Source organism: Scylla paramamosain, chromosome 34, assembly GCF_035594125.1.
Source record: "Scylla paramamosain isolate STU-SP2022 chromosome 34, ASM3559412v1, whole genome shotgun sequence".
NCBI classification, from domain to species: Eukaryota; Metazoa; Arthropoda; class Malacostraca; order Decapoda; family Portunidae; genus Scylla; species Scylla paramamosain.
This window is the reverse complement of record NC_087184.1, coordinates 11222160-11245219: the sequence shown is the minus strand read 5'-3', so window position 1 is coordinate 11245219 and position 23060 is coordinate 11222160. Positions and strand designations below refer to the sequence as shown.

At 38.7% G+C, this 23060-nt stretch overlaps 1 protein-coding gene across 5 annotated transcripts in view; it reads right to left on the bottom strand.

The window, feature by feature from the left end:
* Positions 1–21006, bottom strand: part of LOC135090172 (neurogenic locus Notch protein-like) — a 190033-nt gene extending 169027 nt beyond the window's left edge. Inside the window, exons 1-2 of one of the 5 annotated variants that reach the window (XM_063986596.1) lie at positions 20799–21006; positions 16531–16899 (exon numbers count right to left, since the gene is read on the bottom strand). The gene's annotated coding sequence lies outside the window, so the exon portion shown is untranslated. The remainder of the gene's footprint in view (positions 1–16530; positions 16900–20798) is intronic. The other 4 variants (XM_063986598.1, XM_063986597.1, XM_063986599.1 and 1 more) reach the window with 4 other exon arrangements.
* Positions 21007–23060: the final 2054 nt, after the last annotated feature.

Genomic DNA, 23060 nt, shown 5'->3' with positions numbered 1-23060 from the left:
ATGTAAATAAGATATGATAAATGGATGACGTGAGGGAAGGGGCAAAAATGGGAGAGGGAAAGAAGGAATAATGAAGATAAAATGAAGAGGGAAAAAAATAATAACGAAAAGATTTAACTAAAAATAAACAGGAGAAAGGAAGAGAGATAAAGTAAAAATAGAATAAAATAGAGGAAAAAAAGAACCGTGATCAAGAGAGAGAGAGAGAGAGAGAGAGAGAGAGAGAGAGAGAGAGAGAGAGAGAGAGAGAGCCAGCCATTTCAATCTCACGGAAAACCTTTGCAATTCATGGGTAATTTTCCGTTTTGCATGCTATTTCCTGTTAATATCCTCTACTTTATATAAATTCTAATATATATCTCGATCGTTTGGGCCTTTTGTGTATTAGGCCAACCCCTCTGACGCGCGCTGCCCGCCTCTCTTTTCCTTCTATTTTTATCTATTGGTGTTTTTGGTTTATTTATCTATTTATTTATTCATGTTTTTGTGTTGTTTATGTTTATTTGTGTATTTATTTTAAGAGGGGTCCGGCTGTAAGCTTTGGTGTGTTTTTTGGTTTTCTGTTTTTTTTTCTTTTTTTTTATTGTTCCAGTTGTTGTTGTTGTTGTTGTTGTTCCTCTTATTATTGTTGTTATTATTATTATTTTTTATTATTATTATTATTATTGTTATTATTTATTGTTGTTTTCTTCTTCTTCTTCTTCTTCTTCTTCTTCCTTTACGTCATTAGTGACGAAAGAGAACAACGATATTTCTCTCTCTCTCTCTCTCTCTCTCTCTCTCTCTCTCTCTCTCTCTCTCTCTCTCTCTCTCTCTCTCTCTCTCTCTCTCTCTCTCTCCTGTGTTTTCGTCCTTTTTTCTTTTTTTTCTTTGAGTCTGTGCGTGTGTTGTCTCTTAATCTCCTTCTAACGCTAATTACTCCTGTCTCCGGTTTTGTTTTCCTTGTGTTTCTTAATGTGTTGTGTATTCTGTATGTTGCTGCTGTGCTAATTGAAACACAGGAAATACTGAGTACTGAGTCTTTTTTTTTCTTTTTTTCTTTTCTTTATTTTTTTGGTATGTATTATTGTACTACACTTCATGACTGACTTCTGCTGTTTTCCCTTTACTCTTGCTTGTTTTCCCTCTCCGTCATGACTGTTACTTCTTTTGTATCATTTTTCCTGCTTTTGTTTGCTTTCCTGGTTATTTAGAAGACTCGTCCTTTGTTTTCCTTTGTTTCTCGTTTTTTTTTTGCTTCTCGTTTTCAATGTACGCTTTTGCAGGAATACGAATTGCATCAGTAGTAGTAGAAGAAGTAGTAGCACCAGCAGCAGCAGCAGTAGTAGTAGTAGTAGTAGTAGTAAAAGCAATTGTAGTAGTAGTAGTAGTAGTAGTAGTAGGAGAAGGAGGAGGACGAGGAGGAGGAAGAGGAGGAGGAATAGAAGAAGATGTCTTTAGAAATTAATGAAGTCACGTTTTCTACGTATTATGATGTTGCTACTCATCTCGTTTTCTTTGAAAGAGAGAGAGAGAGAGAGAGAGAGAGAGAGAGAGAGAGAGAGAGAGAGAGAGAGAGAGAGAGAGAGAGAGAGCGTGGGTGGATGGGTGGGTGGCAGGCAAATTTGATGGAGAAAGGGATAGAAGAGGGGAGGAGAGAAGGGAAAGGGGAGGAATGAGGGGAAAGGAGAGGGGAGTGGGGAGAAAAGGTTTGAAAGGTATTATCGGAATGAGGGGAAAAAAAGGGAGAGCGAGGGATAGAAAAGCCGGAGGAAGGGAGAGGGGAAACAAGAGGGGAAGGGAGAGGAGAAGGGAGAGGGGAAACAAGAGGGGAAGGGAGAGGAGAAGGGAGAGGAGGCTTGTGGTTAATTTGGTGGTTTAAGGTGGCGCGGTTGAAAGCAAGAGGGGAGAAGGAGAGGGAGAGGGGAGAGAGGGGGGACTGTTGGGAGAGTAAAGAGAGTTGGGAGAGGAGAGGAGAACTGAGAGTGATGAATGGAGGGAGGGAAAAAGGAGGAAAACGAAGAGATACAAGAGGAAAATAAGGGTTGGGAGAGGGAGAGGAGAGTTGGCAGAAGGAAAGAAAGTTGGGAGAGGAAAAGGAAGATTGGGAGAGGAAAAGAGAGAAAGTTATAAGAGGAAAATAGAGTTGGAAGAAAAGGAAGAGTTAAAAGGGGGAAAGGAAACTTGGAAGAGGAAAAGAGAGAAATGGAAGAAGGGGAAAGGAAGTTGGGAGAGGGAAGAGATGAGGAGTGGGAGAGAGAAAGGTAGAAGAGAGAGAAAAAGAGAAAATTTGAAAATGAAAAGGGAGAGGCTGGGAGAGCGAAAGGAAGATAAAAAAAAAGAACTGGAAGATGGAAAGGAAAGAAAAGAGAGAGGGAAAATAGAGTAAGAAGGAAGTTAGAGAGGAAAAGAAAAGAAGTAGAAGAGAAAAGGGAAAAAATAGGGTGAAAAGAAAATAATTAAGAAAAATGCAGGAATTAGAAGAGAACAAAAAAATCTGACATGAAAAGGAAAGAATTGAGAAAAATTAAGGAATTGGAACAGAGAAAAGGAAAAGAAAATATGATGAAAAGGAAAGAATAGAGAAAAATGAAGGAATCCGAAGAGAAAAGGGGGAAAAAACTGAGACGAAAATGAAAGAATTGAAAGATTAAGGAATTATATGAGAAAAATTTTAAAAAAAATTTAAGAAAGGGAGAAAGGCGAGTTTCAGTAAAAGGGAGAGTTTTAAAAGAAAAAGAGAGAGCCTGGGGAGAAGAAGAGGGAGAGGGGGAGAGTTTGGGTGAGGAAAGGGGAGAGGAAATGGATGAGTCTTTTCGAGCTTTGCCGGAAATGAAAGGAAGTAGCGAATGTTTTCTCGCGGTGATGTGGTGGTGGTGGTGGTGGTGGTGGTAGTGGTGGTGGTGGTGGTGGTGGTGGTGAGGAATGGCTTTGTGTCCTCCTCCTCATCCTCCTCCTCCTCTTCCTCTTCTTCCTCTTCCTTCTCTTACTCTTTCTTCTTTTCTTCGTCTTCTTTTTCTTCTTTTTTCTTGTTTTCTTCCTCTTTCGCTTCTTTCTTTTTTCTTTCTTTCTTTTTTTCTTTCTTCTTTTTCTTCTTCTTCTTCTTCTTCTTCTTCTTCTTCTTCTTCTTCTTCTCCTTCTCCTCCTTCTCCTTCTTCTTCTTCTCCTCCTCCTCCTCCTCCTCCTCCTCCTCCTCCTCCTCCTCCTCCTCCTCCTCCTCCTCCATTCCGCGATCCGATTTCATTCAAATTGTATAAGTAAACGTGAAATATTTGCAAGTCTCAGTCATCCCCCCTCTCTCCCTCTCTCTCTCTCTCTCTCTCTCTCTCTGGTAATCTCGTCTTGGATTCCAAAAGCTCGTCTATTCACGCTTACCTTTTGTCAGCGTTAATTTAGATCACGCCTGCCAAATGAAAACAGCACGGGGAACAAAAAACGGGAGGCAGCGAACAAATTGAAAGGACGCACTCAACAAAACATGAAAGCAGGACAGAGAGAGAGAGAGAGAGAGAGAGAGAGAGAGAGAGAGAGAGAGAGAGAGAGAGAGAGGGAGAGAGAGGGAGGGAGGGGGAGGGGGAGAGGCATGGGACTTACGCGTAAAGAGACAGGACTAGAATTAAAAGGTGGATAGATAGATAGATAAATAGAGAGAGAGAGAGAGAGAGAGAGAGAGAGAGAGAGAGAGAGAGAGAGAGAGAGAGAGAGAGAGAGAGAGGTTCCTAGTGTGAGGTTGAACTGATGTTGATGGTGACAATAGTGTTGATGGGAATTAAATATATGTTGGTCTTTCTTTTGTCTCTCTCTCTCTCTCTCTCTCTCTCTCTCTCTCTCTCTCTCTCTCTCTCTCTCTCTCTCTCTCTCTCTCTCTCTCTCTCTCTCTCTCTCTCATGGAGGGGAAAGTTATGGAGTGGGGTAAGTTTTCCCGCCAAAAAAAGAAAAGAAAGAATTAAAAGTGAGTAAGTGGCATGAATGATTCCCGTTACAGTGAATGAGTGTGTTAAGTGCACCAATTAACACACACACACACACACACACACACACACACACACACACACACACACACAGAGAGAGAGAGAGAGAGAGAGAGAGAGAGAGAGAGAGAGAGAGAGAGAGAGAGAGAGAGAGAGAGAGAGAGAGAGAGAGAGAGAGAGAAAGGGGGAGGAGGATTACATGCAAGGAATATATGATAAATTGATGACTTGAGGACATATGCAAAAAAAAGGGAGAGGAATAGAAAAAAACATAGTAAAGATAAAATAAAAGAGGAAAAAAACAACAAAGAAAAACTAAACTACAAATAAACAGGAGATAGAAAGGGCGTGATAAAATAAATAGAATAAGAATAGACGAAAATAATCGTGATCAAGAGAGAGAGAGAGAGAGAGAGAGAGAGAGAGAGAAGTAAAGATAAATGGGAAAAAAACAACAAAGAAAAACTAAACTACAAATAAACAGGAGAAAGAAAGGGCGTGATAAAATAAATAGAATAAGAATAGACGAAAATAATCGTGATCAAGAGAGAGAGAGAGAGAGAGAGAGAGAGAGAGAGAGAGAGAGAGAGAGAGAGAGAGAGAGAGAGAGAATCCAGGACAGGTAATGCCTTCACCTGCGTCATTCACCTGTAAAATCTGGAACACCGTCTCAAAATGGCGAAGGGCACTGAAGAAAAGGAAGAAAACAAGAAACAGAAGAAGAAAAACAAGAACAAGAACAAGAACAAGAAAAGAACAAGAACAACAAGAAGAACAAGAACAATAACAAGAAGAACAAGAAGAAAAGAACGAAGAAAAGACAAGAAGAAAAGAACAAGAACAACAATAACAAGAACAAGAACAAGAAGAAAAGAACAAGAGGAAAAAGAACAAAATGAAAAGAACAAGAACAACAATAACAAGAACAAGAACAAAAAGCACAAGAAGGAGGCTGGTGGAACTGAAGAAAGAATGCAGTACTTGACCAAAATTAAACCTTTGATTGGTAACTTGCTGAATCAAAGGAAAAAAAAAAGAAAACAAGAACACTGGAGTTTTATGAAGTCTTGGAATGTTCTGAACTAAAGGCGAGAATTTTGAATGAAAACTTGGGAAACTGAAGGAGGAGACAATACTCAGCTGAAATTAAAGAACTCCACTTGAAACGTATTAAAATGCAAAAAATAAATAAATAAATAATAAATAAATAAATAAACACTGACATAACTGAAGATGTAATGAAGTAAAAAAGTCAATAAATTCAAAGGAAATAATGAAATGTAAAATAATGACAAGGAAATTACATAATGATAATTAGAAAAGTATAATAAATTGATAAGGAAATAATCAGATAATAAAATAATGCATTAGAAAGTCAATAAATTAAAGAAAAAATTATACAACACTTACTGAAATAAAGAAAAGAAGAAAAAACTACTCTCTCTCTCTCTCTCTCTCTCTCTCTCTCTCTCTCTCTCTCTCTCTCTCTCTCTCTCTCTCTCTCTCTCTCTCTCTCTCTCTCTCTCTCTGAACAAAAGAAAGATCAAACAATACGAGTACATATTTTTTCCTAAGATCACTGAAGAGAAGACCAAACAAAAATAAATCAATTAATCAAACAGAACAGTACATCCAAATAATTAATAAAATGAAACACACACACACACACACACACACACACACACACACACACACACACACACACACACACACACACACACACACTGCAAACTGAGGTGAGGAGATATTACCTGGATCACACCTGCGCCACATTTAGCCACACCTGGACACACATATGAAGCTTTGGTGGCGAGAGAGAGAGAGAGAGAGAGAGAGAGAGAGAGAGAGAGAGAGAGAGAGAGAGAGAGAGAGAGAGAGAGAGAGTAAAGGGTTGATAGTAAGTGAGGGAGAGAGAGAATAAAGGATGGTGAATGAGGAAGTGAGTGAGGAATATGAGTGAGTGAGTGAGTGAGTGAGTGAGTGAGGGAGTAAAAGATAATTGGCTGGTGATAGACTCAATGCAGCAGCGAGGCGACTTAAGGCTCGTTAGACTATGTTTCGGCGTAAAGAGGATTAATAACATCGTGCAATCCGCCACTTCAATCATTAATCCCGTGATGTAAGGCGCTCCCGTAGATTTAATGGACTCTTATCTATACTGAAACATTATTTATTTATTTATTTTTTGTTATTTTTTACTGTATATATATTTTTAATCAATCTCTTGCTATTTTTTCTTCATTTTTTTTATCAGTATATTTGTGTTTTTCGTATGTACAAGTTTTTTTCTGTTTCTTCTTTTTATTTGTAAATTCTTCTGTTATTTGTGCAGTATTCTTTTAGTTGTTTTGTATTCCTTTGTTTTTATTTTGTACATTCTTCTTTTGCGGACACTGGCATGGTTTTATTTTTCTTGTTTCTTTTCTTTTAATCTTCCTATGTTTTTACCTGTATTTTTTTCTTTTACTATTTATTTTTCCTACTATTTATTTATTACTTACCATCTACTACACTCACTCTATCTTTGATGTGTGTGTGTGTGTGTGTGTGTGTGTGTGTGTGTTGTTTTGAGAAAATGGAAATGTTACTCACTAGTTTATTGACACTACTGTTTGAACACACACACACACACACACACACACACACACACACACACACACACACACACACACACACACACACACACACACACAGAGGTTCAGGTTCCCTCTCCAGCAAACCTGAGAGCAAATAACTTTTAAACGTTGCATTATGGAAATTAACTCTCATGTTTTATTATTAAGTGGAAAGCCGAGAGAGAGAGAGAGAGAGAGAGAGAGAGAGAGAGAGAGAGAGAGAGAGAGAGAGAGAGAGAGAGAATTTATTGGCAGCCACATTGTAGATACGTAGATATATTCCCTTGAAGAAAAATATACGTGGGAATAACTCTCTCTCTCTCTCTCTCTCTCTCTCTCTCTCTCTCTCTCTCTCTCTCTCTCTCTCTCTCTCTAACAATATTACCACCACAGTACAAACACAGCATCGTATTAACCCCACCTTTCTCTCTCTCTCTCTCTCTCTCTCTCTCTCTCTCTCTCTCTCTCTCTCTCTCTCTCTCTCTCTCTCTCTCTCTCTCTCTCTCTCTCTCTCTCTCTTAGATCCCCGTCATTTTCCACCCACCTTCTTTGCCCACCTCACTCCTCCTCCTCCTCCTCCTCCTCCTCCTCCTCCTCCTCCTCCTCCTCCTCCTCCTCCTCCTCCTCCTCCTCCTCCAGCAGAACGACAACCACACTATTAATTCACTCTAAATAAACATTGCACCAAACTCTCCCGGAAGTGGGAACAATGTATCACACACACACACACACACACACACACACACACACACACACACACACACACACACACACACACACAGCTTGTTAGAATAGGTCAGGGATGAAAGTTAAATTGATGAAGGAGTGGGAAAGAGAGGGGTGAGGAGAGACGAGAGAGAGAGAGAGAGAGAGAGAGAGAGAGAGAGAGAGAGAGAGAGAGAGAGAGAGAGAGAGAGAGAGAGAGAATAAGACATGACGGATAGAAAGAAACCGGCAAGAAGGAAAAATTAGAAAAGAACAGGAAGAGAAAGAATAGGGGAGGAGGAGGAGGAGGAGGAAGAGGAGGAGGAGGAGGAGGGTCAAACAAGAGGAAGATTAGTAGGTTTCTCGTTACAAAAGAAGGGAAGGGATGAAAGGAAGAAGTAAAAGGAAAAGACAAGATTGAGAAGGAAAACATGAAAGAAAAGAAAATAGATTAAAAGGATAAAAGGGAGAAAGAGGAAGACGATGAAAGAAGGAATAGGGTACAGAAGAGAGGAATAAGGGAGGAGTGAATTAGGAGTGGGAAAGTGAGGGAGGGAGAATGAATGAGAGGAAGAAGAGAAGGTGGAGACTGTTTAATGTGAGTTTCTTTTTATCTTCTTATTCTTCTCTTTACCAACTTTTTTTTTGTTCTAACTTTCGTGTAGTGAGGTGAGAACAATTTTTATTTGCACACTTTCTTTTTTCTTTCTTGTCTCTCCTTTCTTCTAAACCTTTCTCATTTTCTGTTTTCTTCCTCCATTTTTTTTTACTGCATCTTCTCCCGTTTTTTCTTTTTTCTTCACTACCTTTTCGTCTTTTATCTTTTTCTCCCTCCATCTTCTTCCAGATCTCTTTCTATCTCTCCTCTTTCTTCTTTTAAACCTATCCTCATTTTTTTGTTCTCCTCTTCCATCATTTTTCTGTTACACCTCCTCTTCTTTCTCTTACCTGTTTTCATTTTTCCTTTCCTCTTTTCCCACGCGTCCTCTCCTCGCTCTTTCTTCTTTACCTTTTCGCTTTTCTCCTCTCCCTCCATCTTCCTCCACACCTCTTCCTCTTTCTTCTCTTCTTCTTCTAAACCTATTTCTCATTTTTCCTTTCCTTTTTTTCAAACGTCCTCTTTTCTCTGTCTCTTTTCCTCTTTACCTTTTCTCTCTCTTTTTTTCTCCTCTCCCTCCATCGTCTTCCATTCCTCCTCTTTCTCCTCCTCGTCTTCTCATTTTTCTTTTTCTTCCGTCTTCTTCTCACCTCTCCCTCTTTCTTCTCTTTGTATCAGAAACAATACATCTTTTTTAATCTTTAAAGATGAGAATCTTACTGTCAACTCTTTATGATGAAACTCACTCTCTCTCTCTCTCTCTCTCTCTCTCTCTCTCTCTCTCTCTCTCTCTCTCTCTCTCTCTCTCTCTGACATTATTTTAGACACCCACATATACGTAAATAGATAAATTGAGCATAAGATAGATACATAGATGGATAAATAGATAGATAAACTAATAGATAAATAGATACATAGAGTAAAATAAGGACAGGAGGAACAATCACCACCACCACCACCACCACCACTATCACCACTACCACCACGACCGCCACCACCACCACCTCGCTCATTACTCCCAGCCATCCATCACTTCGCTATCACGCCAAAGTGCCACGAGGAAGTCACGTACAACCTCCCCCATCCCTCTCCTTTCGGGCACTGCGGCTCTCGACTCTGTCCCCTCTATATATAAGGCTGATGTCACGGAGCGGGCAAAATGGGATCATGTGATTGGCTGTATGGTGTTGTGCTTTATTTTTATTGGTTGTTGGAAAGATTTTACCCGGAGAGCGGAGAGTGAGTCTTCAGGTGTTAGTTTTAGAGAGAGAGAGAGAGAGAGAGAGAGAGAGAGAGAGAGAGAGAGAGAGAGAGGAATGGATACATATATATTTTTGTTTGTTTTTTTCCTTGTCATATTTCTTTTTCTTTTTCCTTTTTCTTTTCTACTTTATTTGTTTATTTATTTGTTTGTTTGTTTTTGCTACTATATAATTTTGTTCTACGTTTTTCTTCTTTCTTAATTGAGTTTTTGTTTCCTTTTTATTATTTTTTCTTTTGTTTTGTTTATTATGAGAGAAACGAAAGGAAATAATGAAAGAAAGGAATATAATGTAATTTTTTCTAGTCTCTATTCACCACCACCACCACCACCACCACCACCACCACCACACAAAAACAGCGCACCTCATTACCTCATTCACCCTCCACTCACCTGTAATTACTGGAACCATCAGGTACACTCTTAAAAAAAAAGTTAATTCCTTGTTATTCTTTCCCCTCCTGACGCCCAGTTATTCCCTCTCCTCCACCTCCTCTTCCACTTTCCTTCCCTTTTACTCTCCTCCTTTGCATCACTATAAAGAGAAAGGTTACGAAAGGAAATAGAGAAAGGAAGTAGAGGTAACAAGGAGGACTTTTTATTATTATTTTCTTTCTTCTTCTTTCCCTCTTTCAGTCTTTATCACTCCTTCCCTTTCCTCTCCTTTATTGTTTCATCGCCTTCTTTTATTCACTTTTTTTTAATTTATGGAGATAACACGGAGATTTTTTTTTATATTCTCCTTTTCTTTCTCTCATTCATTTTTCTCCCTTTATCACTCATTTCCTTTCCTCTCCTTTCCTGTGTCATTGCCTTCTCTTCATCTCTTCGTTTATTTTATTTTTTTATATATGTAGAGATAGCAACGAGAAAATTTTAATATTTTCCTCCTTTTCCCTCTTTCATTCTTCCTTTATCACTCCTTCTCTTTCTTCTTCTTAACTTCATCTCCTTCTTCTCTTCATCTTTTTTTTTGTAGAGATAAGGAAATTTCTTTTTTAATATTATTCTCTTCCTTATTGTCTTCCTCTTCCATTCTTCCTTTCTCACTCCTCTTTCCTCTCCTTTACTCCTCCTCCTTGTTTTCTCCATCTTCTCTTTTTTTTAATATTGTTCTCTTCCTTCTTATTTCCTTATTCTTCTTCCTTTCTCACTCCTTTTCTCTCTCTCTTCTTTACTCCATTTCTCTCTCCCTCTTTTCTCCACCTCTTCTCCTCCCTTTCTTTACGATTACGAAGCCCTTAAAGTCTTCTCTATTCATTAGCTTTCCTCTCCTCTACTTTCCACACTGTCTAATCCTTCTATTCCACCTCCACTAACTTCACCACGTTTTCCACCTCTCCCTCCATCTTCTTATTAGCCTCTCTTACTCTTTATGATCCACTGACTCCATTTTCTCTCCACTTTTCTCGCCATTTACTTGTCTTTATTTCATTTTTTCTTTCCCTTTTTCCCTTTCTAAGTTTTTGTCTCTCTTTTTAGCTCTTTTAATCTCTACTCCATCATCATCATTCTTTTCTTCCACCACTACCTCCACCTCCCCCTCCTCCACCTCCTCCTCCTCCTCCTCCTCCTCCTCCTTCACATCCACCTCAGTCCATCTTCTTCTACCTGCTTTTATTCTTTTATCCTTTCCAATCCCCCTTTCCATCATCATCATCATTCTCTCTCTCTCTCTCTCTCTCTCTCTCTCTCTCTCTCTCTCTCTCTCTCTCTCTCTCTCTCTCTCTCTCTCTCTCTCTCTCTCTCTCTCTCTCTCTCTGATTCCCTTTTATGAAGAAAAACGAAAAAAATTAAGTAAAAGTAAGAATTTTCTCTTAATCTACTTTTTTTTTTTTTTGCTTTAGGCTCGTTTCCTTCTTCCTCCACTTCCCTCCACTTTTCCTCCACTTTTCCTCCGTCACGGTCTCTTTTTTGAAAGGATATCTTAGTACTCTCCTTTCCACCTCTAAGTGCCTCCAGGTCTTCTTCCCCTTCCCTCCTCTATTTCCACCTTCCTTCTTTCCTCTCCTTTACTCTCTTTTTTTCTCTCTCTCTCTCTTCTCTCTTTCCCTTTTTTTTCGTACTTGTTTTTTTTTCCGATTCTGCCTCAAATCTTCTTAGTTATTTCGTTTTCCTTTTTTTTTATTTTCTCAGTCATTCATTCACTCACTCTCTCTGTCTTTCTTGCATTAATTCACTCACTCACTCGCTCACTCACTCACTCATTCATACGTGGCTGTATTTATTTATTTATTTATTTATTTATTTATTTATTTATTTATTTATTTACTATCCATTTATTTCTTTACTTATTCATTTATTTATATTTTTTTTGACATTCTAACAAGTAACGCCACTCCCATCCTCTCTCTCTCTCTCTCTCTCTCTCTCTCTCTCTCTCTCTCTCTCTCTCTCTCTCTCTCTCTCTCTCTCTCTCTCTCTCTCTCTCTCCAGTAACGGGGAAAAGTGTTGTATTTTTATGTTATAGTACAAAAAAAATGATAACCACAATATTAAGAAGCGAAAAATGTAAAAGAAAATAAATAAATAAATAAATAAATAAATAAAGCTTTTAGATAAATAATACATTGGCATGAGAAAAAGAACGTTGTTAGAAAAATTACCATCGTATTATCCTGGAAATAGTATTGTAGTGGAGAGAGAGAGAGAGAGAGAGAGAGAGAGAGAGAGAGAGAGGGTGGGAGGAAAGATCGTATTGCATTTTTTACTCTCTCTCTCTCTCTCTCTCTCTCTCTCTCTCTCTCTCTCTCTCTCTCTCTCTCTCTCTCTCTCTCTCTCTCATTAAAATTTGCAACGCCGACCATCTTTTTTTTCTTTTCCTTTACTGTAATATTTTCCGAGATTCAAATAATTAACACGTTCAAATTTTCTCCTTAATTCTCTCTTTGTTTTTTTAAGGATGTTTTTTTTTCCACAATGATTCCTCTTCGCCATTACAGGACTCGTGTTTCCCTCTCTCCTTTGATCCCATTCTTCGTTTCCTTTCTTCTCTCTCTCTCTCTCTCTCTCTCTCTCTCTCTCTCTCTCTCTCTCTCTCTCTCTCTCTCTCTCTCTCTCTCTCTCTCTCTCTCTCTCTCTCTCTCTCGTTTTCTTTGTTTTTTTTATTCCTCTTCTTGTTATTTTTTCTCTGTTTTCTTGTTATTTTTTCTCTGTGTTCATATTCGTTATCGTTATCTATCTATCTTCCTCCTCCTCCTCCTCCTCCTCCTCCTCCTCCTCCTCCTCCTCCTCCTCCTTTCTTCTCACTCCTTTCCTCCTTCCACCAATATTTATCTCCTGAGCATTCTCCTTTCTTTCGTCTCATTTCCTCTCTCGTCTATTTACATTCTTCCTTTTTCCTTTTCTTTATTTTCTTCTTCCTCCCTTCATCTTTCTTTCCATATTCCCTGCCCCTCTTCTTTCTTTCCTTTATTCTTTCGTCTCTTTTTTTCTCCCTCTCTTTCTGTCTCTTCGCCTCCCCGTTTCCCTCCTCTTCCTTCGTTTCCTGGTTCCTTATCCAGAGAGAGAGAGAGAGAGAGAGAGAGAGAGTAAAGAAAGGAGGAATGACGATAGAAAGAAATAAAGGGGATGGAAAGAAGGAGTCATAAGAAGGGTTGAAAAATAAACAAGAAAGAAACGAGTGAGAAGATAAAGTGAGAGGTTTTGTGAGAGGGGAGAGAAGGAGAGATTAAGAGGACTGTTGAAAAAGAGGAGGTGGAGGAGGAGGAGGAGGAGGAGGAGGAAGAGAATAAGATTTTTTAAAGACCAGTCATTATATATTTGCAATTGATTTTCTTTATTTTCGTCTTTTTCTATCCCACTTCGTCATTTTTATTCATTTTCGTTCTTCATTTATTACCTTCGTAAAATCTCAAAATTACTGGATCTTTTTTTTAAAAAGAAGAAAATATGGAAGAATTATTTTTATTTTTTTTATCGTGGAAGGTGGAGAAAATTTTCCCTCTCCTTAATTTTCGTCTTTGTGATTTTTCTAGACTTTCTTTATCGTAGTTTACCGTCCACTTCCCATTTTCTTCAATTGCTCTTTCATTTCTCTCTCTCTCTCTCTCTCTCTCTCTCTCTCTCTCTCTCTCTCTCTCTCTCTCTCTCTCTCTCTCTCTCTCTCTCTCTCTCTCTCTCTCTCTCTCTCTCTCTCTCTCTCTGCAAACATCCTCCCACCTACGACTGACTTTTGCTTAATTAATCTAGTCTTTTTATTTTTTTCATCTATTTCTTCATCACAAATTTATTATCACCTTCTATTTCATGTTTTTTTTTCCCTCCTTAAGACTCACTGTTATTCATTTAATGTATTTATTTTATCCATATGCATCTGTTTTAATGTAATATTTGTCAAAACTCACGATTTTTTTTTACTTTTCCAGCTTCGTTTTAATCTTAACTTTCAATTTCCTTATCTATGTATTTTCTTTTCCTTTTTATGTATCTTAATTACTGTAGCTCTTAATTTTTCGTTTACCCTTCATGGTCTCATTACATTTCTACTTTCCTCAATACTATTTTTTGTCACATTTGTTAATTTTCGTAACAGTTATCTCTATCAATACACAGCCTTACTCATTCTTTACTTCTTCATCTCTATAATTCGTTGTTTTTTGTAATAATTATATCTCTTAATTCACAGTTTTATCTTCATCATTCACGTACGAGTATGTTGTTATCTTTGTATATTCCATGTGTTTCTTTTTCTTATCTCATTTGTTAATCTTCGTAACAAATTAATTTACAACCTTACTTATTCTTACCTTCCTTATTCACATATTCTCTTTGTTCGTTACCCTTATCCTGAGTTACCCTTATCTTCCTTATCCCTCTTATATCTATACATTTATTAATTTTCATAATAATTCGTCTATTAATTCACAACCTCACTTCCTTATCCACGTATGTTCTTATCTCAGTGTATTCGTTAATTTTCACGCGCCATAATTTTCCCTAGCGCGACACGGCTCGGCTCAGCGGGTGTGGCGGGTATTAATAAGGCTTAGTGCTTCAGGTTCTTGCTCAGAGTTTAAAGCAAAGGTTGAAGCAGACGCGAAGTTTAGGTAGGTTGACTTGAGACGCGGTGCCTGCCTCGTCTCCCTGGCCGCGGCGGAGTTAAGGGTTTCCAGCTCGCCGCAGTTTGCCTCCCCCGGGGCTTACAGCGGCAAGTCCCGACATCCATGTTATTGCAGTTTACTTATCCGCGGTGTTACGAGGCGGAATGTTGAAGTTTACAGCTGTTTACTTGATTTAGGGACACTCCAGGTTGATACTAGGCAAAGTTTAATGCGTTTTTCGTTGTTGTTTTTTTTTTTTTTGTTTGTTTGTTTGTTTGTTTTTTTGCTGGTTTTCTTATACTGTGCTTTTTTTGTGACGAAAAGAAATATATGTGCAAGTTCGCAGCTGTTTATGGAATTTAGGGACGCTCCAGATGACTGTTAGGTTGAGTTTACTGCGTGTTTTCCTTGTTTCTTGAGTTTTGATATGCTTAGCGGGTTTATTTTATTAAGGGAAGAAATGTACGTGTAAGTTTGCAGCTGTTTACATGAATTAGGGACGCCAGATTCATGTAAAGCCGAATTTATTGCCTTTTTTTTTCTTTATGTCCAAGATTACAGCAGTTTACTTGATTTGCGATGGCCCAGGTTAATGTTGCACTTGGTTTAATAAATTTCTGTTTATTTCTTGCTCGTTTCCATGCATAGATGTTGTTGGTTGCCGTGTATTCATGTTTATGAGGCAGATTTTGTGTAGCTGCGGCTGTTTAGTTGTTTTACTATACTCTAGATTTATATTGTGTTTGGTTAATTGTTTTTTTTCTTTTCTTACAAGCTTCTTACATATCGCTATTACTATTACTATTTTTTTGCAAGTTTCTTAGGTTAACATTACTATAATATAACTATCACTATTTTTCTTGCAAGTTTCTTAGGTTAACATTACTATTACTATCACTATTTTTCTTGCAAGTTTCTTAGATGAACATTACTACTACTGTTACTAATTTTTTTCTTGCAAGTACTATTACCACTTTTCGTTTCACGTTTTTGTACCTGTTAATCAGTTACGAGAGATGTGTGCAAGTTCACCATTTTCTTCCTACTTATTTTTCTATTCATGTAAGTCAACAAGCTCAAACCTCTATCAGATTCCCTTGTGCTCTACTGTCTCTACGTCTCTCTAACGAAGACAAGTTCAGAACCCTTGACCTCTCGTAAAGGGGACTCGAACCCAGGTCACCTTGTGTTATGCTATTCAGGTTCTCAGGGCTGTTATTGCAGATCGACAGTGCAGAATCATAGCTTAAGTACCACTGGAATCACGAGAGCGCCCTTGAGGACCCTGCTAATTAACACTAGAGCATATTAAATGTAAGAGGTACGACGCTGAGATGTTTAGAATGGTGTGTGTGTGTGTGTGTGTGTGTGTGTGTGTGTGTGTGTGTGTGTGTGTGTGTGTGTGTGTGTGTGTGTGTGTGACGCCCGCCGCTCCGCCAAAGGTCACAGGCGCTTCTGGATCTCGTGTCAAAAGGGGAAGTAAAAAATAATGCGTCTATTTTTTTTTTTTTTCTTTTTTTTAACTCCTTTTGCGGCAGGTAATTGGAACTACATAATATAAAGATACATATGAATATTGTATTAAGACGCAAGGCAGGGAAGGCTTACACACACACACACACACACACACACACACACACACACACACACACACACACACACACACACACACACACACTGGAGCAAGAAAATCACTGAAGTTACATTAGTATGAGGAATGAAGTCTGTGTGGGGAGGGAAAGAGGGAGGAAGAGAGGGAGGGAAGGGAGGGAGGGAGGCTGTCCGGAAATTAGGATGCGATGATGTTTTACTCGGGAGGAAAGGAGGGAAGGAGGAGAAAGAAGGGAGGGAAAAAAAAACTTACGCTAAAGATAAGATTGAAAATAAAAAGAAATTGCGTGAGGAGGAAAATTTAAGATGAGGAAATGAAAAGATGAAAAGGAAAAGATGAATAAGACAAGGCTATGTATATATAAATAAATTTGGAAGTAGTGAGAGAGAGAGAGAGAGAGAGAGAGAGAGAGAGAGAGAGAGAGAGAGAGAGAGAGAGAGAGAGAGAGAGAGAGAGAGATTAATCCTGGACAGATTTTTTGTTTCCTTTAATAAAAATGAATAAGTAATACAGAAATATAAAATGAATGATGGAATATAAAAAATTAAGTCGAAAATTGAAAACACACACACACACACACACACACACACACACACACACACACACACACACACACACACACACACACACACACACACACACACACACACACACATTCTCTCTCTCTCTCTCTCTCTCTCTCTCTCTCTCTCTCTCTCTCTCTCTCTCTCTCTCTCTCTCTCTCTCTCTTGTAACTCAAATACTCACCGAAGGACGCAGATGACTTCAAATGGCTTTCTTAGTGACTCACGTTCCTCAGAGTCACTTTTCACACTCACAATCAGGTCAGGTCACATAAATGAGTCACTGAGAGGTTACGAGTCACTTTGGTCACTTTCTCTCTGATGACTCAAGCTTCCTAATGAGTACAGGTGAGTTAGCGGGTCACCTGTCTCACCTGGGAGTTTCACTAATGAGGAGCGTGTGAGTCAGTCAGAGGTGAGTCACTCGCGGCGTGCCTCATGGTAGCTGTCTGTCGGGGCACACGCACGCACTCACGCACGCACGCACTATGTGTCCGAGTGTTTCAACATGGCGGCTCTTTGGCGTCACTCAATTTTGGCCTGAAATGTGCTGCTGGTGGAAAGAAAACGAGGAGGGAAGGGTTAATTATGTAGGACACACTGTTTTATTTCTTTTTCCCCATTTTTTTCTTTTTATATATGCATTTTTTTTTTTTTTTTTTACCCTTTGAATTTCGTTTTTTGTTTGTGTGTGTGTCTGTTTGTTTGTTTGTTTGCATTTGAATTTTAACTTTTCTTTTTTTTTTGTGGGGAGGATTTTTTTACTATTATTATTATACGTAGTTTCCATATTTATTATTTATATTTAGGTCGTGTTGAATCTCTCTCTCTCTCTCTCTCTCTCTCTCTCTCTCTCTCTCTCTCTCTCTCTCTCTCTCTCTCTCTCTCTCTCTCTCTCAGCGCACGAAAACAGCATCTTCTAATATCTTCTTTTTTTCTTTTATTTCAATTTTTGTCGATTCCTTTCATATTCATTCTCTTTCATGTTTTCAATTCGTTCTTCCTTATTCCAGTTATCATTTTTGTTTTGTCTTGTTTCCTTTTCTTGACGAAGCGTAAGTAATTTGCTTGTTTTATTCATAGCTTTGTCTTGGCAATGGAGAGAGAGAGAGAGAGAGAGAGAGAGAGAGAGAGAGAGAGAGAGAGAGAGAGAGAGAGAGAGAGAGAGAGAGAGAGATGGTATGATGCATTTTACATTTTTACATTGCGTTTCATCCACTTTTCAATTTTCGAGAGAGAGAGAGAGAGAGAGAGAGAGAGAGAGAGAGAGAGAGAGAGAGAGAGAGAGAGAGAGAGAGAGAGATATATTTATGTACTTTAGCTTTCCTTCATTCCTCTAATTTTGCATTATTTCCATATTTTGTAATCGTCAGGAACTTTTCAGGAGAAATTATATTGTTGACGAGACAGAAAACGTCGCTGTAATGATAATGCTGTTGACATCAATGATAATGATAATAATAATAATAATAATAGTAATAATAATAATAACAATAATAATAATAATAATAATAATAATAATAATAATAATAATTGTACTGATAACAGGAAAGAAACGATTTATTTAACAGACAACTAAAAAGAAATAAAAATAAACCTTTTTCATTTGTACATTTCAGTAATGACACTATTTATCATAGTAATTACAGTGATAACAACAACAACAACAATAATAGCAGGAAAGAAACGATTTTTTTAATAGACAAGAGAAAAAATAAAAACTAAACCCCTTCTACCTGTATATTCCAACAACGACAACATTAATCATAGCAATTACAATAAAAAATAACAATGAAAAAATACATCGCATTAACCGGGAGGAGGAAACGAATATTTTTAATTAATCACATACGAAAAAAATGGCGGATTTGTTCCAGTTATCCGTATGTTGTCGTGCGAAGCAGCCGGATTGTCCTTTCTTCCGGATCAGCAAGTGGCGCAATCTGGTTTACGAAGAGCGGGCGAGCCGAATAATTGTATTGTATTTCCCAACGTTATGGCGACACTACGACCGCCGCCTTGCTTCTTCTGTGGCGCTGGTGGTGGTGGTGGTGGTGGTGGTGGTGGTAGTAGTAGTAGTAGTAGTAGGAGGAGGAGGAGGAGGAGGAGGAAGAGGAGAAGGAGGAGGAATTATTGTTGTTGGTGGTGGTGGTAGTGGTGGTGGTGATGATGGTCGTGGTGATAGCAGTGGTGCGCGAGTAGTAGTAGTAGTAGTAGTAGTAGTAGTAGTAGTAGTAGTAGTAGTAGTAGTAGTAGTAGTAGTAGTAGTAGTAGTAGTATCATCATCATTAATATCATCATCCTTATCATCACCATCTTTACCATCATCACCATCATCATTATCATCACCATCACCATCATCATCTTTATCATCACCATCACCATCATCATCTTTATCATCACCATCATCATCACCATCATCACCATCGCCATTATCGTGTAAACAATCATAACAAGACACCCTAAGTGCATCCGAGAGCAGAACAAATTACTTACAAACCACGAATCAGAATATCCTTCGCCTAAGACAGTTCCCGTTTGAAAAATAAAAATAAAATGGCTATCTCAGGTTTCCGGCAACAACGTTATAAGAATTTCCAGGATTTTGGGCGACAAGGTTATGAGAGTCATGACAGTTTGCACGTAAAGAGAGAGAGAGAGAGAGAGAGAGAGAGAGAGAGAGAGAGAGAGAGAGAGAGAGAGAGAGAGAGAGAGAGAGAGATTCCTAGATTTTCACATCCCACGTAAAAGATATTTATGAATTTCCTGCTGTAATATTTTGAATGTCTTGTACTTGTCCTGTGTGTGTCAACTGAGCGTGCATTTTTAAACCCTTCGGCCTCTCATAAGGTCTGTTTTCGAAGGCTACAAGGTTAGTCGTGAGTGTTTTCCCCATCAGTATTGCAGAATCCTTGTTAAACTCTCACTAAAATCTTGAAAACATCCTTGAAAACCGCTGGAACATTCGCTAGAGCCTGTTGAAAGCTGAGATAAGACGCTGATGCCTTTGAGAATGTGGGGTTTTGGATCTTTGCAATCTTGTTTTCTTGTGTTCTGGTGTTATTAACCTTCTGACTGCATGTCTTCTCAAGCTTAATCCTTGCACTGTTATTTGATGCAATATTCTTGAATCACTGAGGTGTTTCGTTGCCTCGTACGTACATTACTGCTGACTTACTACCAATTGTCAACATTATCCTGGCTTGACATATGAAAATCTCTTAACTCCTTTCTCTTTCCTGTAGATGCTATTGCAGATTTTTTTACTGTGGCTCAAGTGCTGTGGATTGCTTCGTGTGTAGTGAAAAGGTGCAATGGAAGACCAGAATATGGTTTCAAAAGGCGCCACTGACAGGAAAAGGGTTGATGGAGCAGTGAGCAAACTTTTAATCTCCTTTCAGTTTTCCTCAGTGAGATCAGGGAAGGTTGCGTAAATATCATGTATCACAATGTTTTCAGGCGGAGATGTACGTGAGAAAAAAAGGTGGAGAGATGAAAGGAAAAGAGAAGGCTCTGCACTTTTAATTTCCTTTAGTTTTTTGCTCAGTAACATCAGATAGGGTTGCTTAACTAACAGATATCACAGTGTCATCAGCAGGCAGAGAGTTACGTGGGAGAAAACCAGTGAAAGAAAAAGAAAAGTGAAAGGAAAAGAGAAGGCTTTGCACTTTTAATTTCCTTTAGTTTTTGCTCTGTGAAATCAGGTAGAGTTGCTTAACTAACAGGTATCACAATGTCATCAGCAGGCAGAGAATTACGTGGGAGATAAAAAACGTAAAAAATAAAAAAACAAAGTGAAAGAAAAGAAAAGGCACGGCGCGACACCACTTGAGCCTAGAGCGAAACATAAACACGCAAAAAATCACCTGCAGAGACACACACACCGCCGAGGCTCACCTGCCGCTGTCCCCTGGCAGGTAAAAGGATTAATTCTACCTGGAAACCTCACACCTGACTCGCCAGAAACTTGTCTTTTGGTCTGGGTCTGAATTCAGGAAAAGATTGATTTGTTGACATATTTTCATCCCCGTGCTGCGTGATAATAAATTCGTATCAGGAAATCGGATTAAAGAGAATTTTGTCTGTCTCTCGTTTTATTCGATTTTAGTGCTTATGGGAATTTGCATTTTTAGGGACTTCGGGAGGCATGACTGGTGGGTTTTATTTATAAATGTACGTGTGAGTGTGTTAGTGTGTCCCCTTCTCCCAAACTTACGCACATCACCGCCACTAAAAAAACACTAAACTACACGAAAAAGCAGGTGACCAACACAAAAATAGATAAAAGCACACACAAAAACAAAACACACGCACAAAAAAAAAAATCCAATCCTTCGAGATGCGAGACACTTCCTTGCACAGACACACACACACACCACCACCACCACAACACAACACAACACCGACCAACAAGAACAACAACACGAAGGAGATTCTCATTATCCAATCTACCGTGCTATTTACAACCCACCACCGTTATTACTGTCTCATAATTGTCCAGAACTGATGGGTGATAATGCCACGAGGGCGGTTAGGTTAGGTCTATTTTTTTTCCGTGTCCTCGTCAGCTCGAATGGGTTGGGTCGCCGCGAGAGGGAAGGGCGAGAGTGAAGGAGCGTTCTGGCGCACACCACCGCACGCTGTCAGGCTCACACACCCACTGGCCCTCGCTGCCTCTGCTCCGCCTCGCCTTCACGCCCTCCACCGCCACACAGCCACACAACAATCCTCCTCCTCCTCCTCCTCCTCCTCCTCCTTCTGCAAGATTTCTAAGCATTTTATCGGTTTCCAAAATACTGGAGTCACTGGAAATTCTGGGTATGTTTTTTAAGTATATAAGGAATTTTGTCTGGGTCTGTTGTTCGATTAATGTGAAAGTCAAGGATATAATTATTTCGTACTTTTTAAGGATGCCTAGTCTTGAAGTAGTGATAATAAAAGAAACAGTCATAGAAAGCACAGCTACGTTTTTAAATAGTGGTGATGGAAAAGAAACCATAGAAAATACAGTTTCACTTTACTAGGTTTTATATAATTATATAGTCCGTTTGTTAAATTCATATGTGGCTGAAATATATACAAAAAAAAAAATGAAAAGTAATACAAAAGATACATATTTGCGAATAAAGTGTGTCAAGAAATAATTGCATTTCCTGAGGTGTAATGCAATTTATTTCTCTTTTTTTTTCTTTCCTTTTCTTTTTTCCTTTCGACGTTCACGTAACATAAAATCTCACCACACTTCCCCCGAGTTTAATTTCTTCTTCTTCTTCTTCTTCTTCTTCTTCTTCGTTGTCGTCGTCTTCGTCTTTTTCTTCTTCTTCTTCGTTCTCATCGTGGTCGTCGTCGTTTCCACCATCCTCCTCCTCCTCCTCCTCCTCCTTCTTTCCTCCAGTACCTCCTTCAGTATCTCTCCCTCGCTTCTCTCTCGTCTTTACAACCCTCCATCCTCCATTTTCTCTCCATCAAAACACCCTTTATCCACCAAATACACCTTCCCCCTCCAACTCTTTTTTTCTTCCTTCCTCCATCTCTCCACACCCTCTTTCCTTTCCTTTACTACTGTTTCTATTCTTGTTTATTATCTCTCCTTCCCTCTCTCTCCCTTTCCTTCATTCCTCGTCACGTTGTAGATATATATATTTCTCTCTCTCTCTCTCTCTCTCTCTCTCTCTCTCTCTCTCTCTCTCTCTCTCTCTCTCTCTCTCTCTCTCTCTCTTGTACCTCGGGATCTCGCGGACTCAAGTAATTTTCTAGATAAAGAAATACGTATCGAAGTCTTCCTCCTCCTCCTCCTCCTCCTCCTCCTCCTCCTCCTCCTCCTCCTCCTCCTCTTTTTTCCACTACCTACTGCTCACACACACATACTAACACACACACACACACGTACGTTTGATTCCCTGTATATTTTCAAACCCTCCGAAGCTCTCTCTCTCTCTCTCTCTCTCTCTCTCTCTCTCTCTCTCTCTCTCTCTCTCTCTCTCTCTCTCTCTCTCTCTCTCTCATATCCTTCGAGATCTTTAATTTCACAGTTCCTTCCATTCATATTTGTGTGTGTGTGTGTGTGTGTGTGTGTGTGTGTGTGTGTGTGTGTGTGTGTGTGTGTGTGTGTGTTTTCCTTTCATTTTCTCTATACATTTTCTCGCCTTTAGTATAAATGACAAACTTATTTTTTCCTTATTGATCATTATTTTTTCATTTTTTCTCTTTCATTTCTCTTTCTTTATCTTTTTTCTTTTATCTCCCCCTTTGCTCAGATTTTGTAAACAAGTCCCGTGTGTGTGTGTGTGTGTGTGTGTGTGTGTGTGTGTGTGTGTGTGTGTGTGTGTGTGTAGGTGGGTGTTGTGAAAAGAAGATTAAAGGGGTTTATATATAAGATTTCATTCTGTTTTTCGTTCATATAATTCCACAAAAAAAAAATATATTATTATTATTATTATTATTATTATTATTATTATTATTATTATTATTATTATTATTATTATTACTATTATTATTATTATTATTATTATTAACGTAATCATAATTGGAGTATGAGAAAATTATTTTGTTTTGATAGCTCTCTCTCTCTCTCTCTCTCTCTCTCTCTCTCTCTCTCTCTCTCTCTCTCTCTCTCTCTCTCTCTCTCTCTCTCATAATTCATATTCTTTTACCCCCATCTCTCTCACTTTTCTCTTCTTCCCCTTTATCTCCAGCCTCTCTCTTCTCTTCTCT